Source organism: Augochlora pura, chromosome 3 (genome assembly GCF_028453695.1).
Source record: "Augochlora pura isolate Apur16 chromosome 3, APUR_v2.2.1, whole genome shotgun sequence".
Lineage (NCBI taxonomy): Eukaryota > Metazoa > Arthropoda > Insecta > Hymenoptera > Halictidae > Augochlora > Augochlora pura.
The window spans coordinates 18,226,560-18,252,967 of NC_135774.1; the positions used below are offsets into that span (position 1 = coordinate 18,226,560).

Genomic DNA, 26,408 nt, shown 5'->3' on the forward strand with positions numbered 1-26,408 from the left:
GATGAGAATTAATTTAGGAAAACAGTGAAAACAATTTGGTTTGCGAACAATACGGTAAGATTACCATTCGCTTAGCACGACTATAAGATAGGCCAGCCCAGAAGTCGGGGGTTAATGAAGGAAATCGGCCTGTGAAGCTCTGCGAGCTCCTCGGCGGTAAGCCGCGTCGAGCGGCGTCGAGGCGAGTCGGCACGGCCGGCTATAAAAGCCCTCTCGCACCGAGCCGTCGACGTCACACGTCGTTAGTACTCTGCACGGTGAGGAACTCCGGCGTGCCACCTGTTATCCTAGGACGAGACCGCTCGATTATCATCCACGCAGGAGAAATAGTAATCGACGAGCCTCTAAGCGAGCACCGCGACCGATTATCCCGCACCTGGAGCTCCGGAAGTTGCGTTGTTACGATCGACTCTCGGCGAGGGAAGTTCGACCTCGATCTGTCAGGACTCCACCGTTTCCTACACCTTCTTTGCGTTGGTTTTTTCCCGGCGAAGAATTTTTTCTGTGAAGAAGACAGTTCGACGTCATCTGCTATTCAACCTCGACCACCTCCTGATTCGAAAGGTAGGTGATCCGACGATGTTTCTTGTTCGTTTTCAACGCTCCCGTGGCAAGCCTCGGTAGGAGCTAAATCGGTGAGATCGAGTAATAAACGGTGTTAGGCTGATTGCTCTCGGTTGTATCAATTTTGTCAGGGTTCGATATTTTCGTTTCATGGCATATAACCTCGACGGCTGTTAAGTAATTACATTTGGTTGTGCATTCTTTTTGTGGGATCTCGTACATTTTAGGTGACGATTTTCAGCGATTATACGGTTGTGGACGTATTTGTTTTTCGCATGCCAGCGTTTGTGATCGATTCAAGTCTTTGTGCTGGTGGTAAACTTTGTCGTGGTTGTTCGTTTGTTTTATTTTCACACTTCGACATAGTGTTCTAACATTGGAACCTTCTGTTAGCGAGACATAGCGTCCTTCGGTGACGAGCGTGCTCTTGTTTTACGAGTACTTGAGCTTTCCACATAGCATACGTTTGTGATGCATTTGTGATATTTGGTCGGGTATTCCGATGTGTAAAATGAGTAAACTTTTTACGCGATTGTTTATAGAGAAGCTGCGAATACATGTGTAAAGTTCAAATGTCTTTTCTAATTCAGTTGCTATTGGCTTGAAACAAGTAAACATTTTAAAGCAGATCTGTTGACAGAAAATTAGAAAAATACCAACGGGTTGGGTCAAGGATGGACCTTTTAAAAATCCTGCGACAAAATTTTTTGGAATTCAAAACTTGTAGGGTAATCGACAAAGTGGGTTCAATTTACAATTAAACAGGCTACTGAACTATATTTTGCGTTCTTCTGATTGAAACGCATCGTAGGGGGAACAAGTGGGTCAATGAAGGAGTCAATAGATTTTTTTATTGGCCATTTTATTTACAATATCAGCCTGCATTGCGAACTCGTTCTAGAGATTCAATTTACTTTTAAAGTTCGAGCATGAAGGAAAAAGAGAGGAACGATAACAACGGTTAATATCCGATAAACGTGTATGTGTATTTCAGCCAGCGAGGAACATTTTTAAATCACGTTCCTTATGCAAACGGTGAAAGGGCCATTATCATTATACAATTTTCGAATTCTTTAACAAGATGCACATTTTCTGGCTCTTTGACTTTACGGTTGCTAAACAAAATTAAGCATTCGTGACGTTTATAATTTCACGTCTAACCTGAAAAACATTAAACTTAGACGAACATGATAGCGTGCCATTAAAAAAAGCAAAATACTTCTAATTATAGTTTTGTAATATTTTATAATATACTATAAATTCTAATATAAATTCTAGAATAAATTCGAGAATATACATTCTAATATACAGTAGGAAATAATAGTTCATATATAATTATATGTTTTATTTCAAAGTAGAACTAGACAAGGTAATACAAATTAACTATTGCAATAATTCTTAAATTAAGTAAGGAATAATAGCGTTAATTAGAAAAACTTTTTAGAATGCTATGAAATTTCTTTTATTTCTCTATTATTCTTTTGTTTCTTTAATATTCGAAATATGACAAGTTTTACCGCTACCGGAATAATGCTACGTACAGCTGAAATTTTACTATTTATGGCAGATATTGAGGGTGGCGAAATTAAGCGAACGGCCGGCAATTTTATAAATCTACAACTTTCCTGGATCAACTAAGATGGTCAAGTGCAAGTGTACCTGCACGCTGCATGAACGATTCGTGCCTGCGGGCTCGTCGTTTATCATTTGAGCGGCCAAAATCATAGTAACATTGAGTGCATGTAATTAGTGCACTTTGAACTTCGTGCGTTTACGGTGTTAGGTCAATGTGCACGGAAAGCTAATTTCACGATCTCCTAACTCCATTTGTAACTGAAAATTATGGCATAGGATAGCCACTTAATCGTCTTTGCTAAACTAAGAAAATTATTAACCGAAGCAAAACGCTGTATTTGTAAATTTTGGGAAACCTGTGTAAAATTGTAAAAAAAAACAGTCATTACAGTACGTATTTTTTAACACGTTTCAAGTAATTGTTAAATATTATTGGATGAAAAATATACCTTTATAATATACAGAATACAGTGAAGAAACTTAAATCGGAAAAGTTAGCGTTAAGTTGCAATTAGATTGCGGATGTTTATGTAAATTTTCATTTTCATTTAGCATTCGACGAGAATTAAAATAGTAGATACTTATCTATGATCGACTAAGATTTCTACCGTTTTGGGAATTTCCATATTTCACAAAGGCGTAAAGATCCGCAGTCTGGTTATGATCAATAATTCATCAGAATCAAGCAGAGGCAATTCGCCCGAAGGATTTGGAATCGTGGAATTTCGCGTTAATCCGTAGATACCTTTATCTTTATCTGTAATTATAAAGTTAATTTTGTAAGTGAACTTTCTAAAACCCTCAAGCTTTTGTATAGCAAAGGAACGGTAATAAACGTCGCTGTACTTGCGAAGACGCAAATTGAATCTGACGACATTATTACTTGCGATTTCACTTATATATTTATTTATTATATAGTCGATTAGATAAAATTATATATATAATTACGTAAACGTTGTCACGTTTCCTTTGCATCGGTTTGCACAAACTTATCGAATAAAACCATTTAGCTTCAAGTGCTTTCAAGTGTTATTGAGGTACCAAGATGCAACAGTATAAAACATAAAATTATGCAGCAACTATACAATGGCAAAAGCGGGGGTTCCGTTTAATTTTTACTTTTTGAAATTCGATTATTCAATGAGTAAGAGGTTTGTACCTAATTTTTACTTTCAAGAATTCATTTTTTCAGCGAAACTGTAAAGCATCTCCTTCATTTATTCACAATAGAACAATTTCGTATAACTTCCGACAAAATAACAACCCTATCAGGCAATCAATAAGAGTAGGAACCCAGAATTTCATTCACAATGTCTTAAACGTTAACTTTCCTGTTTATACAAGCACTTGAAACATTTATCAATCGTGTAGAATTATGCTTATTTTAGAACAATCGATAAGAGCGAGAGTCTTCTAACTTTTCCTGTTGATAAATTTTATCGATTCATTAACAACTGAAATTTTCTCACCGAACAGTAATTAAGAGTCGAGTTCATGAGTTACTATTATTCCTTGTAAAATGAGTTATGCTTGAAATGTGAAAAATGTTCTTGTTCTCGAATGAGGAACTCTACCCTTTTGAACAATCGACGATAATTCACATACGCGTAAAACAGTCGAGCAGAGTGGACAGTGTAATAGATTGTTGTCGTTGAAGTCAATGAAATATTTATGACTGTTTATGGCTACGCGAAAAATAGGGATTTATATGTAACATAAAACCGACCAGGTTAATTCATCGTTGTTATTGGAGGTCGCCGTTACACAAACGACCGGAACTGGACGTGACAGAGTGGAAATCGTTTTCTCGAAGGACCGCTAATCATTTTCGGTGCTTTACCACTAATTTCTGTCCTCATTGATGAGTGACTCACCCGAAGATTTTCCGTCTACCGTCGTAGGATAGAAACCACGGGTCTCCGAGCGAACGTCACGTGTATGCTCAGTAAAATTATTTGATTTCCCGTTTTAGTATCTTACTTCAGCAGGTTTTACACTCCCGTGCTCGCTAATTAACGCGAGAGGTTAACGATCAACCATGCGGAGTCTTCGCGTGATATCGCGTTGCGTGCTCGAAAGAAAGAAATCTTAGTGCACCGTGAATAATAAATTAAGCCAACTTAGGCTCGTCACATTAATTTGCTTCTACACCGGATTCTAATTTCGAGAAAGGCGACGACAACTGTCATTCCTCATCTCACTTTCTCTCTCTTCCTCTCTCTCACACTCGCTGTTCCTCCTCCTCGCTGCCCTGTTATCGCGCTTCTAGATTGCCAATTATAAGATTGGATTCTCCACTCGTGTCGGCACGATGCACGCCAATTATTTCCTCGTCTTTTTTTAAACAAATAATCGATGACACGGGGTTTCTCTGTACTTTCTAGAATAGCATTATCGTGCGGAACGGTACCGTTGTGTTTTGCAAAAATTTTGAGTTCCATTCGCGAATGCTATAATACTTTTTAACATGTTCTCACAACGTTTCGCGTTTAGCTTGTGCTCTTCACAAGCGTCTCAATTTTCTCCCAAATTCACCACCTGAAAATGTTGTCCGGTTCTTCAATCCTCAAAAAGTTCATATGCTCGACGAATGTACAAATTAATCTTTATGCATTTATGCCGTACGTGGGTTTGTGAAATACAAGAAAATATGCATATCAACAAGGCATAACTCTATTTTACAAAATGAATAATAAATGAATTCCTCTCTTCTTCAAAATTCAATGGAGTAATTAAGCAAATTGTGAATTTGCACGAAGATTCGCAATCTACCTATATTTTTTTTTTTATAAAAATTCGTTCTACATTTCAAATGGATAAACATTTTACTTATAAATGAGGAATAATATGAACGTTTCACTTGATTTGGAAACGGTTGAATTTGCAATCCGATGAAAAGATGAAGATTAAGTATAGTGAATCTGTACCGCGTCATCTGTTTGACAATTCCGTATCCAAGAGTTGCCGCTTTATCTAATTTTGGCACAACTCGAGAAGAGTGCAGCACTAAAACGATAAAGATCTCGTGTTTGCGTAAAGAATCGGCTCGCGGAAACTGTCGCCGAGTGATTCATGATTTTAATAAGATTGTAAACTGTGTGGTTACATGTGCCCGATTCGTAAAGTGAAATGAATTTGTTTAAAATTCATGGGAATCGGTGGAGCTATAAAAGAAAAGGTTCGCGTAAAATGTTGGCTCAAACTATTCCCGTTTCATTCGCGTGACTGTTCTAACTGTATGAATGTTTTATGCGAGCTGGAACATAGAGTAAAGTATGTTGCTCTCAGCCGTCAACAAGCAGAAGACAATGCTTTTACAATTTTACTCTTGGCGCAAAAAAAAACACTTTCCTGGAGAAAACAAATTGAAAAATAATACGATTGCAAAATAAAATTTAAACACTTGGATCGTTTCTTTCGTATACGATTTTATTGTAAACAATTTATTTTCCTGAAAGATGTTACAGTAGAAAGAATATAGTAAATATAATTTTACATTCGATTATTATTTTTCAAGTATTATAATTTTTGTTAATAAAATATCTTTGCAAGATACTGTTTCTTAAAACACAGAGATTCGAATTTTTGAGAGAATATCATTGAGAAATTATTAAACTAATTAATCGAACGCTGGGAAACTAAGCGTAAGTTAAATATACGCAAGTCAAAAGCGTTTAATGCACAACAAAATTAAATTCTTAAATTGTAACATTATGTTCAAATGATTTTTAACTCAGCTGAATTTTTAAATACATTTTCTTATTATTCAATATTATATTTATATTATTCAATAACTCTTCTGAAAAATTCACAAACGTAGTAATAAAATCCTCCATACGAACTCCTCAAAATACTAAATAGAAAAGTTAAATCGTCACTCCATATCTGCTCGAGCAAATCATTTCTAAAAGGCGTTACTAAGTGATCTAATAATAATGACGGAGAATCTTCGGGCGTTAAATCACGTTTAGCGTTCTATTTATGTAAGAATTAAAAACATCATTACGTGGTGGAGTTATCAACGTTCAGTTCGCGCAATATTGCATGAAAATGTAACATTGGTTTGATAGCATGCAATCGAAACAATGATGATTCAGTAGAGTAAACAGAGACCGATCTCGCAAGTCACGTTTATCGTAAATAGATCTCTTCTTCCTCTCGGCGATTGGATGGAGGCCCAATGGGACCCGTGGGCTTGCCCGCGAGCCCTTATGAACATCGAGTATATTGGATTGCTCTGTATTGTTCCACAAAATCGTCAGTACCACAATCGTACATCTGATTCAAAAGCGTTGGCAGCTTTGCGCCTCCGACGCTGGTCTTTTTATGCTCGCCATTTTGATTTTTCCCGTCGCCCTGAATGCAAATGCCACCGGAAAATCAGTGCTGGAAAATCGAACGATGCAAGCGTTCGTTTGCCAAGAAAACCTTAAGAAGAAACGCAATCTATTTACCAAATCAGAAAAATAATTTCGATCACAATCTATTAATCACGACCATGATTCTAATGTCTTGGTATAAAATCGCCGATTGGTTTTATTTCATACGCAGGTGTGTCCTAACAATTATATTTAAAAGTATATCAAAGGAGAAACAAACAAAAATAAATAATTTTTTTAAATTTAAAAATTATTTGAACTTTGCCTGTTTTGCCAAATTTTACAAAATATTTAGGATACGAATTCCACGTTACCTGTTGCAGAGTTCAGTTACGCTTTTATTAGGTTCGACGAAATGTACGAGTTAAGAATGCAATTACTATAAGGAATCTTATCTTCTCTACTATTATGTTATGTCATCAGTTATTTTAATCTTATATCTTTTATGGACCTCGTGGAATAGATAACAAATTAATAGAAAAATTGAACGTTGTTTCTTAATTATTATATTGCGGATTTTATGCATTTATGGAAACAAATGAGGCATTTTATGTTTTTTTAAAATATGGAAATAATGATGCACTATTTTCAACTCATTAAAAATCCTAAGAAAAGAGTTAAATGTCCATGTAGCTTCTGTAGCTTGTAATTAGTACCGACAATTCTTATGTTACATGAAAATTCAAACGTTAAGATGGGAAAGTTTCGTATAGAAAGAGAGAGAAAGAGAGAGAAAGAGAGAGAGAGAGAGAGAGAGATAATAACGGCCGATATTTGATGTGGTCTGTGCCCATCATAAACCGAAAGTTGAAGGGGAAGCGTGGAAGGATTTACAAGTATCACGTTTCGTGATTCCACGAAGGGTACATGGGGTCTTGTGGGGATCTTAATACGTCATAAAGAGGAAGTTATTCGCTACTGTTTCAAAAGTTCACCAAATCCCCCGTATCCTCGGGCATATAAATCGAATATTGCTTCATCGGACCCTTCCGAATGACACGTCTCGTTTGTCTCTCTTATTACTTTATTGATCGCTGTCACATTAACCCGCGATCTTCTTTTAACGACCATTTATCTCTATGATCGGTTAGATTACTTCGTACTTAACTAATACTTCTTCTAATTGGACGTCCACAATCAAAATTATTATCTATTATCCTCATTAGACTTCTGGATTTTGTACATTCATAGGCATTTCTGACCGTTTTGTGTTTACAGAGAAAGTTTTCAGGAAAAACTTTCACAGAAAAATGTTCCAAGACAAATGTTAAATACAAATATCAATAAGAGTAACGTTTACAGAAATATAATAAAATATTTGACAATAAAACTGCTGTGCTGCGTTCTAACTGTGCTAATTAATAATATTACAAACTGTATTATTTCACAGTGTTTTGAAGAAATGAAGAAAGGAGAGTTACTTGTAAAAAAATGTTGTAATGATCTTTGTAATCATAATAGAATCTCCTCTATTTCAATATTGCACTTATCAATTTCCTTTATCGAATTCAAATGTAAATGGCACTATTCCAAAACATATATTTCCCTTAATCATCATGTGCAGAAGTGAACAAGGTTCACCAGTTGTTGAAAGGTTTTGAATTAAAACTTTAATACACTTTATTTTTAATTCAATTTAATATTTCAGAACATTCGCGTATCCAGTAGAATAAGTGATATACAGAGAAAAAATATATACAATGTTAGTGGTAATCCGAGGTGGCAACCTCACGGTCCGGTTTCTGCTTTAGAACTGAAAAATCCGTGGGCCTTCGTTGCCAACGGCTCACCCTCATAAAGGGCCATAAAACAGTTCGCTGGGTCTGTTTTCCATCGATAGTCATCGTTGAAATTCCAACGCCAGTGATTAAAAGTGTTCCTCCTTATTGTTAATTAATTTAATACGATAGCGTAAAAGTTAACTGTGTCAGAAATCCATCAAAGTTTTTCGCTCCACTAATATGGAATACTGGATTTAACAGCTGCGGAGTGATTAACAGTTCACTGCTTCAAATGTAATTAGTACCTCGTTGAGGTCTACAAAGGGAACCAGACCAATTCTGTGTGAAACGAACCATTAAAATGTTAATAAGGAAAAGTGAAATTTTAATTGTCGCCGCCTTGCTCTTTCACTTGTTGAATGAAAATAATGAAAATTATTATTTTAGACCGACAACATCTATATTACAAACGTGCGCTAAAAATAATTTAATTATGACATTCAACATGAAATATGTGAAGCAATCGTTCATACAATTCTTTTGTTCAAGCAGAAGAAATTCCGCTGCAGCAATGTTCTCTTACATGTCTTCGATCCACTTTACGTACCTTAATTGTAGTAATTATCAGTAACGAATAAATTAAACGATCTATTCGATAAGTCATTTTAATTGGAAGATTAATGTAATTTTGGGGACTCGTATAAAACTGACGGGAATCAGAAAATACAGCTACGCGAGGAATATAAAACTTGCAATTTAATTAAAACGATCCGCGGCGGGAGTAGTTATTTCCGACTTAACTAAATAAAAGGAGTCGTCTACGACAGTCGCCATATTTCAAATGTGATACCGAATTCTAAGAGCCCCGCCAAGTACTCGACAACTCGTGTAACTCCGAATGTAATCGGAACCGTGATTCTTACGTTCGGTCAAGTTTACTTCCGCTTGGTCGAAATTGGAGAATTCTTCGTGCTCGCGATAAATACCTCGAGAAACTAGAAGTTTCCTTGGATAAGATGTCAGTCGAAGACAACATATACATGTCACAAAACAAATTACTAAACCAATCTCAGTTTCGTACGAATCTCTTTTCATGAAACTTGATTCGAAGTTCTTGTAGTATTAACTCGATACTCGATCGGGCGCCGCGTGTCGTTTCCAATTTTTGTACATGTATATCCAGAACCAACTAAGTGCGTCAATAAATTTTCAAAAATAAGAAGCGAGATTATTTGAAATTTGTCTACAACCTAATTACTATTAACATAATTATTATTTACCTTATCATTTATATTACAATTACTACTTATCCGTTGATAAAGAAACTACGATTTGAAAGTGTCTATCCCTCAAACTGCCCCCGACAGGGCAAAACATTGAGGTTATGTATTATATTACCTATAGATATAAAACATAATATAATGATATATATGTAACAAATTAAAAATTATATATACATATAAAATACTCGTGTGCCCTTGAATTCTTCAGAGAGCGTTACTCTTTTATATTCTACACACTTGTATTTGTTATAAACATACAAATAGTCTACTCACATGTATTACAATTTCTCCAGAGTATTTCATTTAAACATTTTCGATAAATTAATGCTACGTTTTTAATAACGTGTGACATGATTTTCATAAATAAAGTAGCTGAATAAGTCATATGAAAATAAATATTTGGAATATTGATATCCACTTTATATATTGCGTTATAAATATAAAGTGTGAAATCATTTAGAATATAGATTTTCTCTAATTAGAACTAAAATGAACGAAGATTGAATGGACCTCGGAAAAGGAAAACGAAAGTGAATAATGTTCTAACAAGATATAGACATTTAGGAACGGTAACTCCCGACACCTGTTTTAGCCGTTCTTATCACGTATCTTATCTTCTAGGGGATGGTATTGATTTCCATTTGCACGGTAATCCCTTGTCTTTCATTTCGTACAAAAGACACCGTGTTTCAACCCCAATGACGACCTCACCCTCACACTGAATTTATCTCGACCATTCCTTCAAAAATTAATATCACATTCCGTCTGTTATCAACTTTTTGTGCGTTACAGTTTGTTTTTTAAAAAACAAAAGAACAGAAATATTGGAATACTCGAAATCGACGACGACAAGTTTTAGATTTCTTTTATCTATCCTTGAAAGAGCTGTTTCCTTTGTGCCACAGTGACAAATTTACAGAGATATTTCCGGTACGATGAACAACATTCTGGACAACTGTTTCTGACAAACTATCACGCAACGCCACTTCTCGGAATTTTTTACAGATTACCGTTGCTATACGGAGTAGATGCTCGTAGGTATAAATCCGCTGTCAACGTCTTACGAACAGCTTTAAAACTTTCCTGTTCAAGATATTTCACGTTTTACGCTTTAGAAACATAAATCAATGAACGTTAGGACAATTACTACGGAATAAATAATCGTAATAATTTATGAATTCCCAAAACGGTAATTCGAGTTTACGACATCAGAAAAAAATATAATGAAACGCATAGTTTTGGTACATCTCTCAGTGGTTGTAGCTCGATTATACATCCACTGTTTTCAATAAAGTTTTCAATATGCATATAAATTATCGAGATCTAGTAATAGCAGAATTAGCAGAATAGCAGAATTCTATGCAAACTAAAAAATTTGTGCGTAACTCGTAAGACACAGGAACTGCATAGAACTTTCTTTTGTTGCTAATTTTAATAGTTAGAAAATGACGTATCGATGTTCTTAAATGATTTTTATCAATTTTTTAATAAATGCATAATATAACTTTAAAAATTATCCAGTCGTTTAGCGTAGTTTTAAAAACAATTATTGTATTTTAAAAGGTGTTCGAATAGTTTTCGCCAGGGGTTGCGGTAAACGTGTGCCAGGGCCACCAATCGCTATTGAAAGTGTTGAATATCTTTGTCATTACGAAATGTAGGTGAAAGTTTGCCGAAGCCGGCGTTAATCCGATTTCTTCCGAATCGAAATCCCACGGATCACCGGTAATCGGGAACCCGTCGAAACTTTGGAGCGTAGAACGCGGCAGATCGATTTTCCATTGCGCGCGGGTAACGCTTCTCGAGATCCCTCTCGTCCGCGTGTAGAAGTATCGGCGATTGTTCCGCGCCCAACAATGGTGCCGCTGACGGCTCGCTTTAACAAAATTATCGCGATCCGTCTATTCGCGAACGGGATTAACTTCGGCTCGGTAATGTTGCGGGTCAACGAGCGGCACGGTGAAATTCCCACGGATCGCCCACGGACCCATCGATCGGCACCCGTGAAAACTCTTTCTGGTGTCCTCTGGCGCGCGCACATAAATAAATCATGAGTCGGATGATTAATACACCCGGCCGCTGCCATGCCGCCCGCGCCGTTTCAAGAACAAGGAACTCCCCTCGCTGTTTTCCTTCAGCCTGTTGCTGCTGCTCGGCGTCTTACCGTACCGACGGGACTCGCTTGCGTAGCAATCACCCCGCGATCTGCAGAGTTTCAGAAAAGTGATCATAGTTTTCTATATCAATCTGATTTTTCGATGAATGGCAAATCAATGTTTGATTTATCAAAAATTCTCGTAACTCGTTTAAGGAGATCGATTTTAAACGTTAAAATTTTTGTTAATCTTTTCCTTGTTTTCAATACCTGAACAATTCATTTTATTCTTCGATTTCATTTAGAAATATTAATCTTTTTAGAAATACTAATTTTGATATTAGTTTTACATTAAATTTTAAAACGTTTTTACTATTATTACACTTCGTGTTCGCAATCCTAAATGCAACTATTATAAATTTGTAGTGAGGCTATAATATTATTTCGCTTAATTTCTACCTGATATAATATTAAGATTCTATAATAATATATTGTTGCGATCTTCGAGAACCTCATCCGGTTCCCGTCGCTCCGTTTCGCGCGTCCGCGGCATATTTATTATTTACACTTTCGTTTATACAATACAATATATCGGATTATCAAATACAATATATCGGATTATCAAATACAATATATCGGATTATCAAATACAATATATCAGATTATCAAATACAATATATCAAGTTCGCTGTCAGATAGCAACTGCCAAAGTTCAGCTCGATCGGAAGACCCTGAACCGTGTTGTCGTTTTTTATTCCGGCAAGGGAATTCCGAGGCGGCACCGGTCATCCATCCGGTGTTCGTAACAATATCTATAACTAACATAACATGATATTCTACCTAAAATATAACCTATCGCTATAACCTATTCGGTTTGATTTTGATTTTATATTTCATTAACGATTTTCCGCAAAAAATAGTTATATTATAAATTATAACAGAAAGTTTTTTCTTTAGAGAAAGAATGAAAATATATTGACAAAAAATATGATATAAAAATTAAAAAAGATGATTTTATATTCTCTTGCTACTTCGTCGTTTTTAAGAGAGACAGAAATAAACAGTTATTCTTATTTAAATAAAAATAATATTCGGACTTTTGATTTTTGAATTTTATTTGTTCCTATAGAATTTTTCTGAAAAAAATGTTACCCTTAGAAGCGCACTTAAACATGTTATCATGGTATAGGTACTTCAGAGTCGGTATAATAAGAGTCCCTTGAAGATATGTTATCGTAGACCATAAATTAAAAGAGATCCCATAAGGAACACAAACTACCCTTAAACTGCGAATTATTTATCCAGGATCTTCCAGCATCGGTGGCGCATTCGAGGAGGGTGCGTTTTCATATACAAAAAAAATCAAAGATAACGAACAAAAATTTTCAGGGTTGGTTGTCGCAAAAATCGACTCTAAATATTCGGCGTTTCCAACAATTTCTCAATTACTTTCTGCATTGTACTATTTTTAACGTGTCATATCACAGTCATATCCATGTCATATCTTTTATATTAGAAGATATCTAAATTATTCACAGAGAAAGTATTTGTCATGTTTTATACGAACTTTAGAGATTGCATAAACTTTATAGTTTGTATAAAACCGTCAATAGCGTAGATTGAGCTTGCAAATCAATTCCGATTTTCGTACAAAAATTTTCGAAAAATTTGCAAGCTCTTAGTTGATACAAATAAAGATTCGTTGATTGGCAATTTTTAAAAATCCATCTTTCTCGGACAATATCTATCAAAACCCTGTAGTCCACTGAAATAAAGTATTTTACTCGATTGGAAAAATAATTATCTATTTTCCGCTGAATCGTTTTCTTGTTTTTGTATTTGAACTTCGCGAAAGGTAAAAAAAAGAATTACGCACGACAGTTTGTAAAACATGGTGTGCACAATGTGCAGCTACGAATGGTATAGCCGACGCGTGAATGATTCCATATGCAAAAAGGAACTGAAAGCACAGACTTTTTGCGGACTGGCTACAAACACCGGGAAAATTCAATTTGAAGACAGAGCCACCACAATATTTGGAAAACGTTGTTTACCCAACTGTTCGAATATTAAATAGATTCGTGGCGTAACAAAAGATTGCGCAGCGATTCGAACAGACAGCGTGCCACGAATAAAATTCAATTTCTTACGTTTAATATAACGAAAAATTTTTTTTTGCTACAAACTGAAGATTGGAAAAACATTAACGAATGGGAGACGAGTTCGACTGACAGGAGGCAACCAATTCCATTCGCGCTAATGACAAAATTATTTTAAATAACCTTAGGAATCCCTCATTTTCTCGAAAAAACATAATCGATTCACTTGAAATATTCAATCTAATTTTAGACATTTTTATAATCTATACAGAAATAGCAACGAATTTATAAAAATTCAAAGCTTAAAGGAGTTTTAAAACACTGTTAAGAGTTGTTGACAAGAGACTGTTCCGCCCGAAGACGGAAACACCTGGAGTATCTGCCGATGGGGTTTATGACACGGACGCGAGGAAGGTTATTTTTGAGAAGAAGGCTTTTTCTACATCTGGCAACCAGAAGCATGTTAATTTCTGTTGGGGGCCGAGAACGCGCAGACGGCCCTAAGCCCAGTCGCTTGTCTTGGCCGGTGTGCATTTGTCTAGCTGCGCCAAGTGGCACCTGCAAACGCGTGCCTCGGCCACTCTTTCTGGGGAACCCGACAGGACCACCACGAACCCAACAATTTCATTACCGCTTTCCTCAATAACCATTACGTATCATAAAGTTAAAGATTTCTAAGAGAACTGCCTAATTGCATTTTCGAAGCCCACAGCTGGGACGTGCTATAAACCGGGTAATCCGAAGGGTCACCCGAACCGAGTACGCGACGGTACCGCAACCGTCGTAGGCTGACCTGGACGATTCCCGTAGCAATTTCTGACGTTGCAAATTATACACAACGGAACACGCTCACAGCGCGACAAGAGGGTGTCGCCGCGTTAAAGAAGGCACTGATTGGTACTCTACAACAATCGGCAAAACCCAATCAGTGTCCTTAATATCATACCGAAATGCAAGTCTCGAGGAAACCCCCAAAAAGCAGAAACGCACACACCCCCAGACGAATCCCGAATTCGACGATCGAACGATTCGTCAATAGACACTCTTCTTCAAAACGTCTAACGAGACACATCGATCTCCATACTTCGGCACACCGCTAACATACGAACGAACGTCTCAAAAGGAGACTACGGGAAAACACACACAACAGTATCTTAAATATATCTAGGTAGTTCCTCGTTAATTCGCCAAACTACCGTGCCGCGTCGAGTGCCGTACATTCTCCAACAGAAAACTTCGCGCCTTACAACCGCGAAGCCGAGTCACTTTCGGACGACACCGCGTGCATCTCAACAGAGACCTTTTTGCTAAGAAGAGGATATCAAGTTCAGGCACGACTTAAGCGACCTTCACTTGTACAATAATTTTAATAAATAGACTATTTACTTTTCTATAAATTAGAATAAATAAGCTTGCAAAAAGAAATTTTTTCCATAGAAACTGTTGGCCAACTCGATTTTTTAAATGATAATACTTATTTTTGACTTCGTAATATTCTATAGAAATAATAGAATGTATCGATGTTCAGCGACCTATAATATATACTACGAGGTTAACCCTTGAAGCAACGCTAAAATAATTTTGGTCGCAGATAGTAAAATTCCACATCACTGTGCATTGTGACGAATCGCACATTTTCATATTTCTCTGCATTGATCAAAATTTGAATACCGTACGATCGCATGAACACGGGGATCGTGAAATAATTTCACGATTTCATTCGAAATTTTGAATAAAAATCGTGGACACGACCATATTTGAAAGCTCCATGCGTTGTTGGTTCCAATGATATTTTTAAAATCGTTAAGTAGATGAAATACGAGAATTTCGGTCTATATTAATGGAATGTTCCGCGCGGCAGCCACCTCTTCCTTGATACAGATATTTTCTGTCTTGTTCAGCGACACTCTAAAATCGACTGGCGCCGCACACAGAACCGCAGAGATTTAATGAGAATGAATCAACAGGCGGCCGGCGCAGATAGGGTCGTAAAAACAGAATGAAGAGAATACTACGGCTGCCGCTCCTACAAATGTCATTTAATAACTGCACTTTCACACTTTATTGGCTCGAGAGAATAACCACCGGGAAAAATCAACCGATGCACAGTAGGACGAGAGACACCCAAAAAGACGGGAAAAAACATTTTCGGACTGAGATCGTATAATTATGTTTATCTTTCTGATAGTTTACAATAAGGCATTATACATGTGTATGTATAAATATCGAATGAATAATAAAAATCATCCTGTTAAATATCAATCAGTTAAATATATATGTGAATGTTAGAAATCAATTTATCACCATTAACAACTAATTTATAATTAATGTACATTAATGAATAACTAATTAAGTATGAATTAACATCAATTAAGAAATAATTTTTAGAATTTATAACTATATATTATCTAATTAACGAATAAAATTATTTTTTTAATAATATTACATATAAAAGAATAAATATTCAATATACAATCTAAACAAATTTTGACAAAAATTTAAATACTTTAACACGTTGACGCCGGCGTCGATATTCACAATTTTCTCTGTGAGTCGGCGCCCGAAATCTACAAAAATGAAATAATTGTGTTAAGTTTATAATGTTCAGATAAAATGACATAAACCTATTTTGTAATATCTATTTTGTGAAATGCAAGCAAAATAAGCAAATGTACGCCGCCCACGAGTCTGACACGTATGACCCACCGGTGGGTCAAGCCGGCGTCAACGTGTTAAATAATGTGTCATACAACAATGTCAATAATCAATAAAAATGAAAAAATGTATACTAGTTTATGGCTTAACTGTTTGCATAGTTTTTTCTCTTAATCTTGATGGTGTCTATGAAACATGACATTTTACCACCTTTCCGGAAATTCGTATTTAAATGTAGTCGCTAGAATTGATCTTTCAGAGATAGTTTTTTGAATTATGACCGGTGAAATCGAACAGAGTTGAATTTTTTTCAGACAACATGATGTAACATGTACACTAGTCTGCTATTCCCAAAATTAGACGTAACAGACAGAGCTCGAATAATTTGTGTTGCTTGGCAGCGGACGGACTTGAGCGAGAAGCGTTGTCGAACCGCCAGGCTATTATCCTGGATAATCGAATAGATTAGCCGTGTTACGATCGACTAACCCTTGATAGACCGAGGGTTAATCTTGCGCGAACGATTGCGAGGCGTCGCGCGTCAGTGTCGCAGAATTTATCATCGGCATTAAATCACGCGAAAATAAGAACTCGCGCGTACTCGAAGAATTGAATGGAGCTCGGACGGTCGATAAGAACGCGTAAAATTAGAAGCAATTACGCGACCATTGATTGAGACGAACCGCATTATCGCGCGACCGGCGCCGTGGAGCATTAATCGTTATCGCGAGTTCATTGTGGAAGCTTGCTTGTTCGACCAACCGATCCATCGGAATGCTCAATAATAGTTGCACGTTATCGCGTCCTTGCTTGATTACCATTTCCTGCCACACCGTTTACGTCCTCGTTTGGGTCTTGCTGAAATTTTCCCCATTCACCGTGCCAGACCATTTAGCATTGCTCCTACTCTATGCCTCAACCTCAACCTTAACCTTAACCTACTCCCTCTCCGTCCACGTTTTCCATACTTCCCTCATACCGCCTTATCACTCCTCGCACACTAATACTTCTTTCCTCGTTATCGCCGGTTTCGTACTTTTTGTCCCTTTTCTCTATCATTCGCGCGATTTACGCCAGAGGGAGGATATCAGATAAATGCTTCGAGCTGTATTCGTGTTAAACCGTGACACAAATCATTCGACTGTAACTAATGTTTCCATAAATTAGACGACTGACGAAAGAAATTTTTTGATTTTAACAAGAAATGTGCCGCTGTCCATAGTAATCAAATTTATAAACTGTTCCGTCCTACAACGAAACTTTGCCTTGCAGTTATTTCTTTATTTCTTTTCAAATTCGGGTTTTGTCAATTCATACGGTTATTACTTTAGTGTCCTTTTTATATCGCGTAATTACATTAAGAAATCTCATTTGCGCTAAATCGCTTTATTAATATAGCCGATCATAAAGCTATTTCTTCCAAATTAGTTTTCCAGTTTATGGTAGGGTCGCCAGATGGGCCGCGCCGGCCACTCGCTCGGGCTTCGTCCGGTGCACGTCACTCACTTGGGTTTTCCCGGTACTACGTCACCGCGAGGCCCGGGCCCTCTGACTTCCCTCTCCATCTCACCTGTAGCCAATCCGCGTCTGATCGTTCATTCCGAAAAGGCATAAAAGGGACAGAAAACTTGCAATCTCATGCATTACATTTTCCAATACTCTTCAGTATTCCGATCATCGCTTACATAACGTCAGTTCATCTCACAACATAATACCGAAACATAATCAGTAAACCCGTGTATTAAAGTGACTTGTTTTTGTTAGAATATATTGTTTATTTCATGTTTAAAAGTGTGTCACATTCTTCACCTCAACCAGCTCTACTACCTTAAGTGGTCATAGGGCATCGCGACTAACGTTATCTTTGTAGAATCGAGGCCTTACAACCCTCGTAGACCGGTCAGTGGTCTCAGTGTTAGTTCGCGAGAAAACATAAACAGTTGCATGGAAAGCCAAAATTGAAAAGTATCTCGAGTTTCAGTACACCAAACATGCCATTCTGATTAGAAACAGTCATTTCGGATTTTTCAGTATAGTATCAGGGAAATTAACATCAAGTATAATATTGATGCAGACAATTTTTGTTTTGCATAAAAATCCGCACTCTACTGAAGGCTTTCGTATGCACAAACCTGGTGCACTTTTTACACAAAATTTCTGTATCTAGGAGCAAAAAAATAATACAAAATGAAAACATATTATCGGTGTTAAATATTTTTCCTAGTTCAGTAATGACGCCTTACAGTTTCGCTTAAATGTAATTCTACAGTTTCAGTTTAAATAAAAGATCTCTTATAGTACTCACTCAATTTGTAGAGATATTATAAACAATATTATGCGCTCTTTCTGATCATTTCTAAGGAGTCTTATATTTAGACAAAAGATTTATCTTCAAATCTGTTTAATTGTACAGAAACGTGTACATTAGCAAATTCTTAACTAATACAATTAGCAAAGATACAATTTTCATAAAAATTACTAATTAAACGGTCCATTGAATTTTATTCTGAGCTAGAATAAAAACTTTTATTAAACATTATTATTAAACTTTGGGGTCACTCGTGATTCCGCCAAATCAGTTTAACGTTAAAATAAATAATACTTATATCTTGTTTTGAATGCGAAGAAGCATCTTTTTAACATAAAAATTCACAGTGAACATTTATAATAAGCAGCGAATTCCAGGTTTAAATAATTTTAATGAATTACAAATAATATAATTAAATTGTTAAACTGTTTTAATAGTATCACCGTTTTGTGTTTAATTTTCCGTTTTTATTGCGGATAGACTGCATAACATCTGCAATGTATACTTAATCTTATGTACGAATGTCCAAGAATTCTTTTCTAATGCATTTCTGCACGTATCCTCTTCCGTGGTGCCCATACTGTTTCACACGATTCTTCTTGGAGCTAACAATTCTTATCGCTTTTCATTTTTCGGGTGCCTTGCTGCGTCAATCGCTGTAATCTGCCCATTTTATCTGCAGAGCTGGGTAATATTTAGAGAGGAAATATTTGGAATACTATTTTATGTAATTGATTATGGAATTGATTGTTCACAATGCAAATGAAATGTTATTTCAAATAGGACCAAAAAACTTTAATAAATAAAATATTGTGAAGTGTAAAATAAATATTTTATTTTGACAGTGTTAAACGTAGAATAAAGTTAATCAAAAGTTCAAGTATTTGTTTTACAATTTAAAGCATAAACTCAAATATTTTTTATTTTAAGGACATAAAACATAAAATAAGTAATTCTTAACCTGAAAGTAAATTGTAAAAGTCAAATAACACAAGCAATCGTAGTATTTGCAAATGAAATTTATTGGCTTTTTAAATATTGCCATTTGTATAAATTTATAACGCGGAGTAGAAAAGTAAGTACTTCGTTCGTTTTGGATTATAAAAATAATTATATTTTACACAATGAGTTAGTAAAATAAAAATATTTCATTTGACAAAATAGTCCGAACTACAGCATTGAAAATTTTTTACAACGAATAAGATATTTTGTTTTTAAAACTATGCTGTTTCGAACGAATGAAATATTTTATTCTCAAAAATACGTGCATGTTCTAAAATAAAATATCTTTTCACTATTTGCCATTTGAAATACTATTTTACCCAGGTCTGTTTATCTGTTGCGGCTCGGGACCCTAATCCTAGCTGCCCTCTTCTGTATCTGTTTGTCCCTCTCCTCTCTTCGTAACACCTTGTTCTCGTCAGACGATTTCTTCCTACGTTTTAGTTTCTCCTCGCACTGAGTAGCCCTTCTGTCAACCATTGTCATCATCTACTTCTTCCTCATTCCTTCCACCCTCGTCGCATACCCTAGCGTCCTTCAATCTAAACCCATTGTCCATCTAAAAAATTGCTCTTACATGCTTGTAAGAGCCTACCACCACTTCACTTCGCCACCCACGCTGTGAACACCGCACATTCTTCGATCCTGTTCAGATTGTCTCGCTTCCGAAGATACACGACATTTCGGTCGATACCTTTGACCCACTTGTTTGCCATGAATTACCAAAGCTTACCGGAACTGAATCCTATTATGCTGTACTCTTATCATAGATAGTCATCGATTTCCAAAACGATGGAGATGTTGCTATCAGAAACAGATGTTTTTACAGTGTATCAGTTACCTAATATAAAAATAGATTCTTCCATTATTGGAAAAGTATTCGAAGAGATAATTCGATAGAATAGTTAACTTATTTGTAACGAAATTGTAAGGAATAAGTTATTTTCCAATTTATGTCAGGTTATGTTATTCCGAATGAAGATTGATTTCATGGGTGAAAAATACATAAAGGTCAATTCTCTTTTATTGAAAATGAGAGTTATATCTATTATATAAAAATAAGTCGAGTTTTCCTTCCTGACGCTATAACTCCAGAACGCACGAACCGATTTCCACGGTTTTGCATTCGTTGGAAAGGTCTCGGGCTCCGTGAGGTTTATAGCAACCAAAATTCTGGAAAAATTTCAACAGAAAAGCAGGAAAGCAGGGAAAATCATTTTTCACATACAGCGCCATCTCTGATACATAGCATGTACTACAAACCAATATGGTTTATAAAACAAAAAAAATAACTTTTCTTCATCTTTTAATCCCCAAACGAAATATTACAAAAAACGAAGTCATCTGGTGGCGAAACGAAGTTCGCCCGGTTTGCTAGTATTTTATAAAACTCAGCAAAAATTTGAACATAAATGATGATTTAAGCACTTTCCTTTCATGAAATGTGGAAAAGAATATACATATATATAATATCTTGTATAAGAGTGTAACATACAAAGCCCTTTGTCAATACCTGTTGTATATCTTTCTGTTCAGAATTTACCTGCTTGAAGGCAAACAATTTTAGAACCTGGTTCAATGTTTAACCATTTGGAATAGTGAAATAGTCTGCTGGAAATCTAGATGTAAAGATAGGGAATGTCTAAGTATGTATATTGAAAAATAAAATTAAGCACACTGTTCCTCTCGCATTATTAATCGTTAAAATGAGATAATTGTAACAGGATTATTTTATTTTCCTTAGATATCTACAGTATTATTCGCACTAATGTGTGCTTTATACCTTTTTGAGCATTCGGTGTGCAAACGTTGAGGGAAATATTAATTAATCTTCGTGTCTCTTCCCAAAAATAATTGCACACAATACTCGGTTGTAATATCCATCCATCTTAGTTGTAATCTTCAACTCAACCTCTTGCATTCTGTTTATACTATCATATTTTAAGCCTTAACTACTACAATTCTGTACAAAGTACGCGATCGCGTTATTATTAACATAAAAGGGGTAATTAAAAAATCAAAATCAAGTGTTCATGCTGTGTACATCAATATTGAAGAAGTATAAATTCGACTGAATAGAAGCAAGTGTATTAAAATCGGTCGTTAATAATAAATTTGTAATGTTCTCACACACCGGCGATAGTAATTGGGGGTTAACATATCAAAACAAATCTTACGGTATCTCGGACAGAAGATGATCGAGTCTTCGCAAGAAGGCTTTTCTACACGTTTATGTGTGTTCAATTTTACAGCGTATAACATTCCGGGAATTCTGCTCCATCTTCCTAGGATTAGCTGCGAAACAAGACAGTCATGTATTTGCAAGAGAAGATAACAGTGAGGAGAGATCGTCGTCACCGTTCGTTGATCTCGAAAAATACCACTCGCGAATACCTGTAGGCGGCAGGAAATAATGGCAAGCCATTTTACTGCATAGCCTACCGCGATCCCATTCGTTTGTGTCGCGAAGGACACCAACCAAGCTGTGCTTTACGAGACGGCTCACCGACAGAAAAAGAATCCCAAAAAAAAGCATTAACCATTCGCGCACGGCAAGGTTACACACTGTCGAGGTCAAGGTTCGCCGCGCTTAATTCCAACAGTGCTAGGGAAAAGAGGCGATTAATTTCTTTGTCGAAGGGTGAAAAAAGGTGGTTCCTTCATTTTGCCATAAATTTCACTTCCGCGGTAATTTCTGCGGGATTCTGAGAAATTCTGTATCACCTAGGTTAGGCAGCTAAGAGGCATTTAATGCGGATCGCTCCGCGGACCGATTGGAACGCCACGGAGCCGCTGGAATTTCCCAACATGGAGGAAACGGTCTGAAAATTCCACTATTTTTAAAAGCTTAAGGAGTTTAGCAAATTATTGCAAAGTTATACGACCATTATTGCACAATCGGGAACGGCAACGTTTGCAATTTCGTTGCTTCAACCGGTCGCTATCTTATCACTTTCTTTGAAAAATGCCGTCGAATGCTTCCACAGTCGTCTCGCGTATTCCTAATGGTTCGTGATGAAGATTCGCATAATTGACTAAATCATTCTCTGCGGTCACAGTTATCTGTACAGTAGTGAGATGACGAGAAACTCTTTCGAGTTGCGTGAAAACATTTCCGACGATTTTTCGAAAACAATGACTTGACCAGTACTGAGAGCTTCCTAGGTGAGTTTACAAAGAATAATAATAGGAAGTTAGTGTTTTATCTTTTAACCAATTAGGCACGGCTGGATTTTGCGCAAATAAAGTTTTTCATAACTAAATTACCATTTTTTTTTTAATATATATTTTGTGTAGCTACATATTATTTAGCTATATATATTATTAATTACATATATCCTTTTCTTAGTGTATTGTACATACATACTTTAATCGTTTACTTTAATAATTAATAAAACAATTGAGTAAAGCACGAAACATTCACGAAAACCACTATAGTGATGCTTTGTGCCTAAGAGGTTAATAAGTAAAACAATTCATTCGGAAATGGTATCTGCTCAAATATGCTGTAGAAGCCTGTCATTAACAGATTGCGTACTTTTATGCAAAATAAAAATTATTTGTATTATCTGTAAAATATAGAAACAATTTATTTTCTGTTTTAAATCATTTTAATCAGTGGGAAATGCTGCAATAACTTTTTTAGATAGTTTAAATGTTTCCCTAAAAATGTATAGAATCCACGATCTAATCATCAGTAGCCTTGAAAATATATAAGTAACATTTCCTCGTAATTATTTCTTATTTTTTCGGTTTTTTCTGAAACTGAATCTGAAAGAAAATAATTGAGACGATAGATGCTACAAATATCTTGTTCCAATCTATTCGTACAATACATCATGAATATTTGTACAAATAAATTGCACATTAAAATATATCGTTTCTAGTCATACATTCTTATTTTATATTTTTTGTACATTTTATATTATTTTATGTATTTGTATATCAAAGTTGGTTAAGAGTAATCCAATTAATGATTAACGACTATAACTTGTCGCTTATTAGTCATTATTCTGATAAATTATTACAAATTAGTTATGATAACTAACAAGATATAATCGTCTATTTTTTATCCGTACAAAAGTGATCAAAATATGTTGCGTAAGTAAGCGTACAAAATATGCTCTCCACAAATTCGGTTAACGGTTAAAAGTATGATAAGTGTAAAACAAGATATATTACACGTACACACGAATGCAATCATAGTGTACTGGAATGAAAGAATTCTTTCAAAATCAACAGTCACAATTTTTATTTGAAAATTCTTGGAAATTATGAGAACCCTATCATTGAAAATGATTCGATGTATTTCTTAATTTAAATATGCATTACAGCGAAAGTGTTGAGATTTCTAAGTGAATTCAATCTTACCATTTATAAAGCAGCATGCATCAATCGTTTCAAGTCCTCGAAAATGTTAGTGTCCTAAGTAAACCAGTTATGATGTTCATGAATTAGAAATATGCCTCAAGGGAAAGTGAAAAATAGTCGATGTTTAACCTCTTGTAAAAACGTATTTTACAAGAACAATAAATCTAAGCACATGTCAAAACTGCAAGATTTTACTTCCGATTTCAATCGTTCATTTACTTATATAATGTTTTTACATAATATGTGTATGTGGAAAGAAATTGAAGATACAACTTCTGTTAAAAAATACTACTGCAACCTAAATTATTTTTAAATTCATTGGAAAAAATTTTTCATGATTCACTTCAGATTTTAAGGACTCCTTGAAACTCGTCTAAGCTGAGGTCATCGTAAAATAGAAATTTCAATCATCAAATCTTCAATACATTGAAATAGAAAAACACGTTTCTAATGTCTAGACTGGTTTTTACTATAAATGCATGAAATTCGCATTCTATTAAGATCTTTGAAGATGGTCACACTTGTAGCATTTTCGAAGAAAAGTTCAAGGAAAAGATTTAGTTTCCCACTTACCACATTCTATAGAAATATTTTAGAGAAAATTTGACCAATAGATTACAAAAATAGAGTCTCAAAGTTTTAAAAAGAACACATGATTATTGTTGCACGAGCTTTGTTTACGAAGTGATAACAGTTAGAATATCGATTACTTTTTAGAATATTTTTAGCTTCTGAGAAGCTTCTGCTGTAAAGGATCTGCAACTTGCCATTTATGGTTATCCCTGTGCACTACATAGCTAGACACTTCTGGCGGCTTGCAAAACGCCCGAACATTGCTTAATGCACACAAACCCCTTGCGGAACAGGCGGCGTAAAATCTGCTTTCTCTTTGCGATGTCTGCAGTGTCAAATGGGTCTAGACAGTTTTAAACAAGGAAGATAAAGGTTTATTAGTCGTTTCAGTATAACTAGGAAAAATTGCAGGTGGAAAATCTGGCTGGTATCGCATTCGGCTGCTCCACTTCTTCTAGGTAGCTCGGTCGCCATTGCCAAGCATCGCGGGTCTGTTTTCTAAGAAACTCCCATCATTTAAGTCCGCAGGCGCGCAGCCATGTCTGTTTGATGGATTCGAAACCATTCGCGATGTCAGAACTTCATAGATAGTCTAATTGGCCCTTCATCTTTGGTTAATACGCATCACCGAGTTTCTCGGTATTATGAGCTTTTTCCCGAATCTTCGATGAAAGCTCAATTTTTCGTGAAATTCTAGCGAATACTAACTTGTATCGAATCGGCGACAATATCGATAAAACAGAGTACTATCTTAAACTTTCCGATCGCGTATCATTTGCTTTATACATGCTTTTTCTATTCGTTTTCAAATGAATTAATTGAATTTCATTGTGCCCTATTTAAGTGATATTATTTTTCATAACTTAACACGTTCCGTGCCAAGCTGTTTTTACTTGACTCTTAACATTGGCTAATTGATATTTTCTGAAACTTGATATGTTATATGTAATTATTAATTATAGTATATGTAACAACGAAACAAACTTATTATAACCTATTCTTGTGGCGGAAATTAATTCTTCCGTTCTAAATTCGTTATAACTTACTTAGCGCATTAAATGAACAAGTGAGCATGTACCATCGGTGGTACACGTGACATGGACCGTGTTTTTTTCATCGATATACATTTTTCCGTGATACAAATATTTAATCTACTTTGAACATTAGGAGAAAGAGAAAAACGCTCTGGTGCTAATTAGCGTACTTCCTCTCTGAATACCGAGCCTCAATAATTGTACTTAGTATTTAATATACTTTAACAAATTCTATTTTCTATGGATAGAATGTAATATTATGATGAATCATTTAAAGTTGGATTAAAAATGTCTGCTGTAACAAATTTTATATTTATATTTCTTGTCTTTAAAAATATGGCGCAAACGATTAAGATTTGTGGTTATGTTCGCTTATCTTGTAGTAAGCAGTACGTTAAGTAAGGCATCGGAAGAAAAATAAGTTCACTTATCGTAAACATTAAACAAACTACTGAAATTGCGAATAAAAAAATATAAGTTCAAATCGATAATCACTGCTTTGTTTTCCCATAATCTTAAATGAATGCGTTTCACTTTGTTCCGTCCCGAAGGAACAATCGCCTGGAGTTTCTACCGATGGGGTTTATGACACGGACGCAACGAACGTTATTTTTGAGAAGAAGACCCTTTTTACATCTGGCGACCAGAAGCATGCTAATTTAATTTCCGTCTTCCTCAATAATCATTACGTGTCATAAAGTTAAGATTTCTAAGAGAACTTCCTAATAGCATTTTTGAAGCCCACAGCT

The 26,408-nt window shown here is 35.6% G+C and overlaps 1 protein-coding gene across 2 annotated transcripts in view; it reads left to right on the forward strand.

Annotated features, from left to right (window-relative positions):
- Positions 1 to 246: 246 nt before the first annotated feature.
- The window catches only part of Dh44 (corticotropin-releasing diuretic hormone 44), a 67,275-nt gene continuing 41,113 nt past the window's right edge, over positions 247 to 26,408 (forward strand). The window contains exon 1 of one of the 2 annotated variants that reach the window (XM_078177052.1): positions 247 to 564. The gene's annotated coding sequence lies outside the window, so the exon portion shown is untranslated. Of the gene's footprint in view, positions 565 to 22,743; positions 22,847 to 26,408 lie in introns of those variants that run through there. The other variant, XM_078177053.1, reaches the window with a different exon arrangement.